Below are 12,869 nucleotides of genomic sequence, written 5' to 3'. Positions count from 1 at the left end.
GAGGCCAATGAGTGTGTTTCAGGAGGAAGAACTGGAAGGGACTGAGCTCCACGTTGGTACAGCTGGAGAAAAGGGCACTTGAGCTGGGCACTGGAGCTGCTCTCCTGGACCCTCGAATGCCTCGCACAAGGGTGGACGGTGAAGGTTTCATGCCTACCGCGGTGTGGAGAAACGATGGCTCAGGTCGGTGTTCTGTTGGGGAAATGTAGGGTTGAAAGCACGAGGATCGACCTTCCGGCTTTCTCTGAATTTCTCTTTCCTCTTACCTGACATTCATGATATGCGTGCCAAAAGTTGACAAAAGAATGCATGAGGGGCATTGGCAGTTGCCAATAAGACTTCAGCTCCTACTATAGCCTTTATGGCACAATCACATTTAAAAAATCCAATTCAAACAATAAATAGAAAGCTAATCCTAAATTTTATATTTTAGGTTGTATTGTTTTCCTTTCCAAAGCATCTGAATTGCTAGAAAATCTGTGAGCAAATCATTGGCTCTGTCGACAAAACAAAACAGTAGTCACTACTCCCCACCCCCACCCCCTTTTGTGTTAAATATGCAGAGGACCCAGTATGGTATGTCTCTGGTTTGTACGTTCTATCACCATTGATATGCCACTTATCAAAGTGCAAGGAAAAGCAATTTTCCATTTCTAAGCTTTTTTGTTAAAAAAAAAAGTTAAGAAAGTTAAGTTCCACAAAATGTTCCCTTAATGTTTGTGTCTAAGAGCTGCTGTTAAAACATAGTTTGCATGAACAAAGCAGATATATTGAAAAATATATTAACATGCCGTGTCTATTTAGCATTTATAATTTAAAAATTTTTTCTGTACATAATTGTAGGATTGATCAAATGGTGAGGTGGGACCAGTCATTGTTTGGTCTTTGTTTTTACTCCTAAGCCTGTGTCTTCATTTTCTTAACCTAATTACCATTCTTTAATTTCTCTGATTTCCCTTCTGCAGTATTTTTAGTTTACTTTTCTCTTTTGGCTTTCTTGTCTATATTCTTTCCTTTCTCCCCTTTTTTTCTTCTTTTTCATTTTCTAATTTCTTTTTTCCCCTGTTTTTTTTTTTTTCTTGCTGCCTCTCTCCTTTGTTAGATCTTAAAAGAATAAAGAAATAAATTATGTCCACCAGAGGGCAGTCTGATCACACACACACACACACACACACACACACACACACACACACTTCCTCTTTTTTCTCTGTTTTTTTTTTCCAACTCCCTTCCTGGAAGAATATGATGCTTCACACAGTAGGTGGTAAACAAAAACAAACAAAACAAAACAAAACACCCTTTCATTTATAAACTCCTTTCATTATTGCTTGTTTGTGGGTATGTATGTAGTCTCAGGGATTTGATCTGTGAAAATTGGAACTGTCTACCTTAGGTGTGTATAAGGAGTATATAGACCCGTACTCTGACAGCCTGAAGGAAACTACAAAATTACTTCGGCTTGTCTCAGAAGATACCAAAATACTAGGTGAAAATGAAAACTTGGGCTATGAGATTTTGGATGTCAGAGACATGGAAAGTCAGACTCATTTCTAGAATGAAATATATGTGACTGTAGCATCCAAGATTTGTTACACTCTATTAAAATTTGCATCAGCTCTATTTTTCTATATCTAAGCTGGAAACATAGGCCTTAATATAATGTTGAACAGCCAATTTGTGATCCTCTTTATACAGAGAGCACAGACAGAGTTGAATCCTGATTAATGCAACAACCTTTGAAAGCATGGATCCCTAAGACACTGCAGACTGGCTTAATATGAAGTGATTTATAGCATTTTCCAGGGCTGGTTCTGCTCTCGCTGCCATCAGTTTACTCAGTTTACTCCTCTATAAATGAAAATACTTTTGACTATAGTCCTAGAAGCTCTCTGTACGTTCCCTATGTAAGTGGAGGAGAGTCATTCTCAGAGAAGAAAGTGCTTGAACTTTTTTCTTCTTTCCCACCTTCCTTACCTGCACATAGGTTGTTACCTTAGAGCGCCACTCTGGCCCCTTCAAAAGGTTTGGGTGAAGAAAAGGAATTTTCTACATAGAAACTTAGTGATTTTTGATCTGAGGTATCCGAGGTGTGGGAGAAAGTCTGTTTTAATTTTATTGTCCAAGGTAACGAGACATAAAATGAGGTACTCCGTGAATACTCTAAAAACAAGGAGTAATCCACTTAAGTGCTGAAATTCTTGGGACAGAGAGGAGAAGAAAGATTCATGGTTAGGCTTTCAGTTTCCAAAATCTTGAACCATGCCTTATGTGGACAAGGACACAGACCTACGTGTCTAGGTCAGCAGATTTAAGTATTTATTGTCTCTGTGGTGTTAGAAGCAGCCTGAAACTTTTATGAACACTTTGAACGGGGACTTCAATTTTTACTAATGTTTCTGCTTCTCATTGTTTGGCTTCATATGGGCTAGTTGGGTCTAAAGGAGAAAAAAATGTGATTGGAGAAAACCTTATTGCCTCCAAACAAACATTTCTAGAAATAGTATCAGACCTAAACCAACTAGTTAGAACCATTTCCTTGCATGCACTGTTTTGCCAATGCTGGTTCAAAATACCTGCTACAGACACCATGTCACCATGGAGCCAGGCTTTGGCCAACGGTCTGTTATGTAATCAGTATGAATGAGGAAATGGATCGGACACTCTCAACAAATTTGATGTTGTAGTAGGGATTCAGAATTCATTAGTTGCAGAATACTATTGACTCAGTCGTACTGGACATTCTAATTCAGGTCAAATAAAGTGGATGGAGAAAGTGTGGATTTCAAGGGATTTTTCAGTTGAATTCAAATGTAATGATCTCCCAGCGCTCTTTTCGAGGATTTCAGTTTCTGCCATAGAAATAATTTCTCAAAGCCTTGATCTTTCTGTAGTTCAGAATGTGACCTTTTTAACGCGTAACTTATCCTAGGGATATCAGTGGTATTTTGGAATGTGCAGTGAAGTTCTGTCGTTTTGCCTCCATGAACACTGAAGAGAGGCAAGCAAAAGATCTTTTCAGTTTGGTGCTAATCCAGAAAAAGAAACAAAAGTTTCCCAAGAGCATGAACTCAGAATTTAAAAAGTTAATTTCTAACCTGAATACCAGGCAGTAACATGCTGACTCAGCAGAAAATAGAAAATTAGAAAATAGAAGTAGGAATAGAATAGAAAGTTAGAAAAGAATACAAGGAATAGAAGAATAGAAAAATTCCATGTCATGAAACCTTTTTTAAAATTTATTTATTTATTTTTTGAGAGAGAGAGAGAGAGAGCGAGCGAGCGAGCAAGCTAGAAGGGTAGGGACAGAGAAAGAGGGATACACAGAATCTAAAGCAGGCGTCAGGCTCTGACCTGTCAGCGCAGAGCCCAATGCAGGGCTCGAACCCATGAACCACAAGATTATGGCCTGAGCTGAAGTCGGATGCTTAACTCACTGAGCCACCCAGGTGCCCATCATGAACTGTTAAAGTAAAAGGGAGCCAGATTTTTAAGTGGTTTTCCATATTTTACAGATACGTAACTGAAGTCTGCATATGTTAAAATTAGTTGTTCCATAGTCAAAAGGCTAATGTATAATACTTAGTTTCGTATGCTTTTTTAGATAAAACAAGGGCTAGAATACACAACTAAACTGTAACATACATACTTCACTACTTCAAGGACTTACCAGGTCACTGTTTCATGCAGTGTAGTCTACAGTGGATTATCCTTTATCACATATAAATAAAGACAAAGTTTCTCAGGTACAGAGGCAGACATCACAGGCATGCTCTAAGCAAAGAGGTGCCCTTTTTACTCTACGATACACTTTTTATAAAAATTCTTGCACGAAAGAATTTCACCAAAACTATTTGTTTAGGTGATTCAAAAAAATAATGTTAATGCATATAAAATTTCATGCTAACGTTCTAAGAATGAACTTAGGTGATCACGTATAAAACCGTCTTTGTTTGAGAAGGCAAGGGTTGATTATTTCTTTTGGGATCTACAGCTACTCTGGGGAGATGTCTACAGGAACGTTGTCCTCCGAATATGGTGCTCTTCCCCCACTAGCAGTGGCAGCATCACCCAGGAACTTGCTAGAAAGACAAATTGTCCAGTCTACCCCGGACCTACCGAGTCAGAAACTTGAAGGAGGGGAGGTAGGAGGCCACGATGTGTGTTTCCCCAGTGCTCCAGGTGATGGTGAGGTTCACTGAAGTTTGCTCACCACTGCTCTGGGGAAACACGGCATTGGTTTATGAGAACAGGGGTCTGCTGCCTTTAATAAATTAAATGCTTCTCCTGAACGTATCTGGGTAGAATGATTTTGTGGAGGTTCAGACCCTTCTCTCTTTATAAGAGAGGAATATGAGAAGTATGAAGACGTTTTCCTTTTCAGGTTTAGTTCCTTCCTTTCATTCCTTTCTTTGCTCAGATCGCTTGTTTACAGCTTCTTTGTCAGAGCACAGACACGCTGGGCTGTGTAGCTACCAGCACACGTTTGTTAGTGTCTTTCCTGGCCGCATCCCCGTGGCTTGTCTAGCAGAAACCGTTCGTCTCTCCCCGTGGTTCTCTGACCGGTCCTGCTACACACAGCTCTGAGCAAGTCACGACTGTATTGTTCCGAGAAGCCCCGCAAAGCCTTCGCCCAGAGTCCGGTGTCATCAAACTCCACGACTGGAATGTTCAGCATTTCTTCCAATTAATGATGGGAAGTGTACAAAGCCTTCCTTGGGCTTCTGGAAGACGGCAATAATGAAGCACGGAAGAAAGAGTCAAGGGACTGGGGCTAATTAAAATGCAGCAGGTTACAGAAGTAAAGGTAACTGCGTTTCGCTCTGCCGCGTCTCCGGTAATCAGCAGTCCCCAGGTCCCCCGCGCTAATTGACAGGAGATGCGGCGCTCCTGAGTGTGCACACAGCACACGGTAATGGAGTCGGCCCGAGCAGCTCTTCCTGCCTGGCATGTCTCATTATCGACCTTGAACCGGCAAAGGTCAGAGGACGGTGCTGCTTTCATCAACATGACAGGTGTCTGAGGAGCTTCTCTCTGTAGCCTCATAATTTGGCAGTTGTCTTATCCTGTACATGAATTAGTGTCCTGATGCTCGAGGTAGGCTGGATGAAAAGAAGGTCGGCTCTGGGTAGGATTGTGGCTCCCGGCGTCTGTGTTAGCCCCATCGCTACCCGAGTCTGGGAGGAGTGTGGCACAGGGGTGGTGCTTTTTCTTCCCCAGAGGAAGAATGAGTCTGTACACAGTCATTACATCCAAAGAGCATTTTCCTAGAAAACTGTTCTGTCTGGAAAAATATTTCACCGAGGTATTAACATTCACGAGTCAACTTCTTTCTACCAAGTAGACATTGACATCTGACACTTTTCCGGTGTGGGCTTAATGATAATGATAATGGATGTTCTTGGAGAAAACTTAAAATCAATTAGTAGTATCTCCTGAGTATCCCTCACGTGCTGAAAATGATTACAGACGCGACGGGGATGGGGTGCAAAAGAGACAGAAGGTGGTACCCCACAGCACCTATATGACACCCACCAAGATATGCCCAGTGTAAATACTTAAAAAAAACCCCATATTCAAAGGCACATGGCTTTACGTAAGCATCTGTTCATGTAAAGGGAACGGTGAAACCAGCATTCTCAATTTTCAGAGCTCTGAGAACACTTAGAAGCAACACAAAAATGGAATACCGTCTTGCGGGTGAGCCGTAGGCCAGAGTGAATCGGAAGGGTACGTGAATGAGAAAAGATCCCTTAATTAGAGAAAGAACTGTGCACTGCCAAAGTTTTTTTTTTGACCCCAAAACAATAAATTTTATTTATTTTTTATTATTTAATTTAAAAATTTATTATTGAAATATAACCGACGTAGTGTTGTATATACTAGCTTAATGTATATAGAATAGGGACTCAACAATTATGCGTATTACACAATGCTCACCGTAAGTGTAGTTTGTCACCACAAAGTTATTACAATGTTATTGACTGTATTCCCTATGCTGTACGTTTCATCCCTGTGACTTACTTATTGCACAACTGGAAGTTTTACCTGTTCATCCCCTTCATCTATTTTGCCCATTTCCCTGCCCCCTCCCCTCTGGTAATCACCAACTTGTTCCCTGTATTGGAGTCTGTGTCTGTTTTGTTTGTTTTGGTTTTAGATTCCACAGATAAGTGAAATCATATGGTAGTTGTCTTTCTGTCTTATCTCACTTAGCATAATGGCTTCTAGGTCTGTCCATGTTGTTGCAAATGGCAGGATCTCATTCTTTCTTATGACTGGGTAATATTCCACTGTACTTACGTACGACATCTTCTTTTAATCTATCCATGTTTATCCATGGACACTTGGGTTGCTCCCATATCTTGGCTGTTGTAAATAATGCTGCAATAAGCAAAGGGGTGCAACATCTCTTTTTGAATGAGTGTTTTCACTGCACTGCTGGGTTGTGATCCAGTTTTTCCAGAAGAGGAAAAAGAGAGATGGGGGAAGAATAAGGAGGATAATTTCTATCAGAGGCAAAATCCTGATACTGAAGAAAAAATAAAATATTTTTAATTTTCCATTGTCATCAAATATTCTTTCTTCCCTTGTCACTTGCAAAATTCCTATGCAATCTAAAATCCCACTATGTAATTAACCACTTTGTGGTAGTATTTTTTAGCCTAACCCAAGGAGCTAAGCTGAGTGTTCCTTTTCTGCCAGTTCTCTACCTTGTATTTTAAATCTCACCTATAGTGTAGTGAGTTGTAATTATTTGTTCCAATGTTTATACCGCGCGATCAAGCTTGGTGTAACGTAACATATCATGGTAAAGTTGGAGATAGAGCGTAGATTTTGGAAAAAGGTGATGTGACACAGAAATTAGATCTCTATTTTGCACTGATGGTTACCCTTGAGTAATTTATTTAGTGTCCCTCAGCTTCAGTTTCCTCACCTGAAAAATGGGAATAATATCTAACTCATAGTGAGGTTGTGAGGATTACCGAAAACAGTGTATCCAGATTGTGAGTAGATGCCAGTTCTGCTCTTATCTTCTATCTTCTCTCACCTAGAATATTTAAAACCCAGGAGGACAGAAATGAGGTCATACTCCTCTCTATAGCCTGATTATTCAATACTGCATTTGGCATAAATAGCATTCAATGAAAGTTCATTGAATTAATCAGGTTGCCTAAAACCTTCATGTGGATTGATTGCATTATTCAAATTGACTCCGATATATAATTTACAGACTTGGAAGAACTTATTCTCGGCATTATCTGTTGTTTCTGTTAATGTTTCTCTTTACCTTATGTATGCTTGAGGGAGTTTTATGACATTTCAGCTGTGGTTAGCTGAAATTATCCTGAAAATACATTTTTATTTTTTATTTTTTTTTAATTTTTAACATTTGTTTATTTTTGAAAGAGAGAGAGAGAGAGTGAGTGAGTAGGGGCAGAGAGAGAGAGGGACACCCGGAATCCGAACCAGGCTCCAGGCTCTGAGCTTTCAGCACAGAGCCTGACACGAGGCTCAAACTCACAAACTGGGAGATCATGACCTGAGCCGAAGTTGGTTGCTCAATCAACTGAATCACCCAGGTGACCCTGAAAATACATATTTTTTAAAAAAAATATGGATAAATCAAATTCATACTAATGTATCTAAGACCAAAGCAGAATACTTGCTCCAAGGTTTTCTATTCTTAAGTTTAAAGATAGCTATTATGATTACTAAAATATATACGTGTTTCTGTGAGATATTATGGAAATATGGGTATTGTTCTATCAGGATACCCATTATGCAGGAACTATACACTTGCTCTATTGCTGTTTGCATGCTTGGGACATTTTTTTTTTAATAGTTTTTTTTGTTGTTTTTGAGTTTCTTTTTATTCATTTTGAGAGAAAGATAGAAAGCAAGGGGGGAGGAACAGAGAGAGAGGGAGACAGAATCCCAAGCATATTCCACAACGTCAGCACAGAGCCAGATGTGGGGCTCCAACTCGTGAACCGTGAATCATGACTGGAGTCGAAGCCAAGAATTGGACACTTAACTGACTGAGCCACCCAGGCACCCCATGGGACATTTCTAAAACATTTTTTCTGAAATAATATTCAAAGCTTATGTAATATTTATAATTTTTTATTATAAAATATACATGCCATAGCCTGAGTGTTTGTGCCCCACCCCCGACCTCCAATTCATATATTCAAACCTAATAATCCTCAGGGTGATGGAATTTGGAGATGGGGGTCTTTGAGAGGTGACTAGGTCGTGAAAGTGGAGTTCTCATGAATGGGATTACTGCCCTTAGAAACCTCACAGAGCTCCCTCGCCCCTCCCTCGCCCCTCCCTCCATGTGAGAACACAGACAGAAGACTCATTGTGCCTTGATTTTGGACTTCCCAATCTCCAGAATTGTGAACATAAATTTCTGTTGTTTATAAGCCATTTAGTCCATGGCATTCTACTATAGCAGCCAGAACTGAGAAAATAAGTAACCATCTTAGCCATTTTTAAGCGTACAGTTAAGTGGCATTAACTATATTCACATTGCTTTGCAACCATCATGCCTATCCATCGCCAGAAATTTTTCCATCTTGCACAACTGAAATTCTGTACCATGAAGCAATAATCTCCATCCTCCTTCCCCTCAGCATCTGATAACCTTTAATCTGCTTTCTGTCTCTATGAATTTTATTACTCTAGGTATTTTGTAGAAGTAGAATCATGCAGTCTTTTTTGTGACTGGCTTATTTCACTTAGCATAATGTCCTCAAGTTTCCTCCATATTAAAATACACTTCTGAACTTCTTCCCTTTCTAAGGCTGAATATTGCTCTATTGTGTGTACATACCACATTTTGTTTATCCACTTATTCATTGATGGACACTTGGGATACATGGACCTTTTGGCTATTTTGGTTAATGCTGCTATGAGATGAATTTACAAATATTCTGGAGTCTGTGCTGTCACATTTTTGAGGTATATATCTAGAAGTGGAATTGCTAGATCATAGAGTAGTTCTATTTTGACTTTGTTGAGGCACCTGCATACTATTTTCCTTGAAGGCTAGCCATTTTACATTTCTACCAGCAGTGCACAAGCGTTCCGAGCAATGTTTCTACATCCTTGCCAGTACTTGTTATTTTCTGTTTTTTTTTTATAGTAGTCATCCTAAGGAATATGGCAGAGATTGCATTAATATTCCTGTGATTATCTTTAGTGATCTTTATCCTTTGAAGGGAGATTTGATGATTGCAACAAGTGGTTGATCACTTGTAGCCAACTCTCTGGATAATATCATGCCAGGATATGACTATGAAGTAATGAGACCCTTAAAAAGTACAACCCATAGCTTCTTTAGCAAGAGTCCAAAGTCCTTCAGATCATGCTTCCTTCTTGCCCACCTACTTGTTTCCATTGCTGCTCTTATTCCTGATGAATTCCTGCTCAAAGACATTAGGAAGGGCTGAAAGAGAGGCAGACATCCATGTCTGGGAGCATCGGGGTGTGGCGCCCTGGCATGAGTGTCAGAGCCTGAGTGTGGTGAGGAGTGCACCATGTAAGGAGTGTGACTGAAGTGGCAGCCCAGTGCAGGACAGTGTCATCTAAGCAGAGTGGGGAAGGTGTCTACTTGGTGGCAGCCAAGAACTGGTAAGGAGGGTCCTTGTCTGTGTGAGCTGGTGGTGGTGGTAGTGATGGGAGATTGGCCACATTTAAAGGGAACTGATCCAATAATTGAATACGTTGAAGATAACGGGAGTCCGTTGCTCACTGTCACAGAAAGGAGTTACCAATTTGGAAAGAGAGAAAATGAAAAAGAACCCATAAGGTGGGATATTAATGGGTGGTATTAGTGTGAACTCACAGTCTTCAATGTATACAACTAATGATGGAAATAAATACAGATGTGAATGTGTGTGTGAGGCTCCATCCACTGAGAGGGCCTGGGGATAGTGATAGCCTAGCAAGGAACACACCCGGCATCCAGATCACGACTTGTAAATTCCTTTCTCCACTCTGAGGAGCCAGAACTCTCTAAAGAAATGACCGATTTCAGGATTCAGGCAGGGAAAGTTTAAGATGAGACTGGAATATTTTGTTGTACCATAAAGTAGTGTTTAAAGACTGGTAGAGACATATCAGGAATTAATGGAAGCCAGCTTGAAAGGACACAGCCACTAGTCAAAGCTGGGATAGTTTCAGCAACAAAATTAAAAAAAAAAATGACTGCGATAGATTATAACCAGTTGAATAAAATGAAAATCTCAAAGTGTCTACCTGTTCTTATAAATAAATTAGACAATAATAAATGGGAAGAAGAAAAAGTCTTTATTTTTGCAGTAGAATGCCAATTAATAAGTGGAAAAAAAAAGGATGGTATTACAAAATCGCCACTTGGCAACAATCATAGTGATAATTGAATCAACCAAGAATGTCAATGGCTGCTAAAACTAATGGCTGGAAACCTGATGAAAAACCATTCAAAGTATTCACAGATTCAAAGTACCTCCCCACACCTACTTTATACTTACAAGGGAGAAATAGAAATTTTGCCATGGAGAAGCCTGGCAGATAAAATCTGAATCAAGTGATCAAAATTAACATCACCAGCAATAAAACGTAGCAGCGTGATGTACTGCATGTGAGGGTGCAGCCCGAAGAATCCAGCATCACTTCCTTGCTGTTCTTGCCCTGAATCTAATTATGAAGAAACTTCTGATAAACTTAAAGACATTCCACAAATGAACTGGCCTATAATTTACAAATGTCAAGGATTTAAAAGTCAAGGAAAAACGGAGAGATTATTCTGAACTGCAGGTGTTTAAAGAGACACAGCAGCTAAATGCATTTGGTTAATCTGGGTGGATCCTTTTTCTAGAAAGGGCTTTATTGGGACTCTAGGCTGCTTGGTTGGAGTCTGTGGATTAGGTGTGAGTTACATGACAATGTTGACTTCTATTTGACGGTTGTATTGTGGTTGCATAGGAGAATATCCTTATTTGGATTAGGAGTGATGGAGCATTCTGTCATCAACTTACTTTTAAATAGTTCTGGAAAAGAAGTTTTTTTGTAATATTTTTGCAAAAAATCTTTTAAAAAATTAAAAAATATATACAAGTGGAAAAATACATGGTGGCAGCTTCATTGGAAATTGACTTCTTATGGTAACTAGTTTGAAGGAAATTATATTTAGGATGCAACTATTCAGATGTCCCTAAAAATTATTTGAATTCAAATGTCACTCTTCTTTGTTTTATGATTGTTAAGAAAAATGGAGTTAAACCATGGATTCAATAAACCAAGGGCCCACTAAATGAAAATACAACCAAGGCCATCGGTAGTGGGTTATGTTGATTTCGGGCACCCTCTGATTATAATGCATTGAGAACGGCATTCACCTCTGTCATATTCCCCCAACCCCATAACCCCAAGTGTAATCACGAGAAAACATTAGAAAACATAAATTGAGGGCCTTTCTGCAAAGTGCCTGACCAGCATGCTCTTTGGAAGTGTCAAGGTCATGAAAGATGAGGAAGAACTGGGAAACTGTTACAGACTGCAGAGGACCCCGGAGACAATCACTGCACGTGATGTGGAATTCTGGAACAGAAAATGGACATGAGGGTTAAGAACAGGTGAAATCCAAATTGAGTCTGTAGTCCAGTTAACAGTATTGTATTGATGTTAAATACTTAGTTTAGAAAAATTTGCCACAGTTATGTGAAGTGTGAGCATCAGGAAAGCTGGGTCAAGTGTGTATGGGTATTCTCAGAATTCCTTCTGTAACTCTTCTTTAAGTTTAAAATTATATCCAGAGAAAAAGGAAAAGTATGTATACACAAACTAGAAACAAAGTTATGGAAAATATTTAACCTTTGTCCTCTTAGAAATGCAAATGAGACACCAATGGAATATGTTTGTATTATTAGCCCAAAACACAAGTGGTCCTACTATTTTGACCCACAATGACAAGAAAGGTGTACAGACCCAGTATATAACCAGAAACAACACAAACTTGGGCTTTTCTTATCTCTTAAAACCTAGAAATATTATAAATGTTTCTTTTGAGTTGACCTCAGCTGGTCTTTCTTTTAGGGTTGACTTTCTTTTAGGGTCAACTACTTTGAATGTACAGAATTGTCTCTCTTCCGTTGTTTTCTCTCCTTCATCCTTTGGATGCTGGCTTCATTCTGCTGCTACGTTTTGCATTCAGATGGGCAGTCCCAGTTACCCTGGGTTCTCACATTGTTTACACTCCTAAGGCAAAGAAGCCATTTAAATATATCTCTTGCTGATTAATTTTTTGTCCCTCACAGCATAACTGTGAGGCATGTGTAGAAGACCTTCTTCCAAGAGTGAAAACAGGAGAGAGAACTGAATTGGAGATGATAGGAATATCCCACCCTGCTCTGAATCTGCATTGTCTCGTTAGGTAGAGGTTGGCCCAACAAGTGAGGACAACTTACGTGAGTAGCAGTGCGGAATTATAGCTGGAATTATTTTCTAACATAAAAACAACAACAACAACAAGGAGAGCAAGCAAAACCAAAGAAACCAAATTAACAAAACCAAACAGAATAACAAAAAGCCAGCTCTGGAAATCTAATACCCAAGAATTCTGGAAGGAAGGCAGGAAGGATGTGGCCAGCAAGACCAACCAAGGTGTGCTCAGTGAAGCTGGCTTGTACATATTGCTAGAGGCAGGGTAAAATCACTCTGCATTTTTGGAAAGCAACTTCAAAATGTGTACCAAAAGCCATTACCACGTTTGAACCTTTTACTTCAATCATTCCACACCTGTGAGAATAGTCTAATTAAATACTAATTCAAAATGTGGAAAAATAAATCTATTGCTCTGTGATTTATAACTACAAATAAAA

Source organism: Felis catus, chromosome B2 (assembly GCF_018350175.1).
Source record: "Felis catus isolate Fca126 chromosome B2, F.catus_Fca126_mat1.0, whole genome shotgun sequence".
Lineage (NCBI taxonomy): Eukaryota > Metazoa > Chordata > Mammalia > Carnivora > Felidae > Felis > Felis catus.
The sequence above is the reverse complement of the archived record's forward strand: the minus strand, read 5'-3'. Positions refer to the sequence as shown.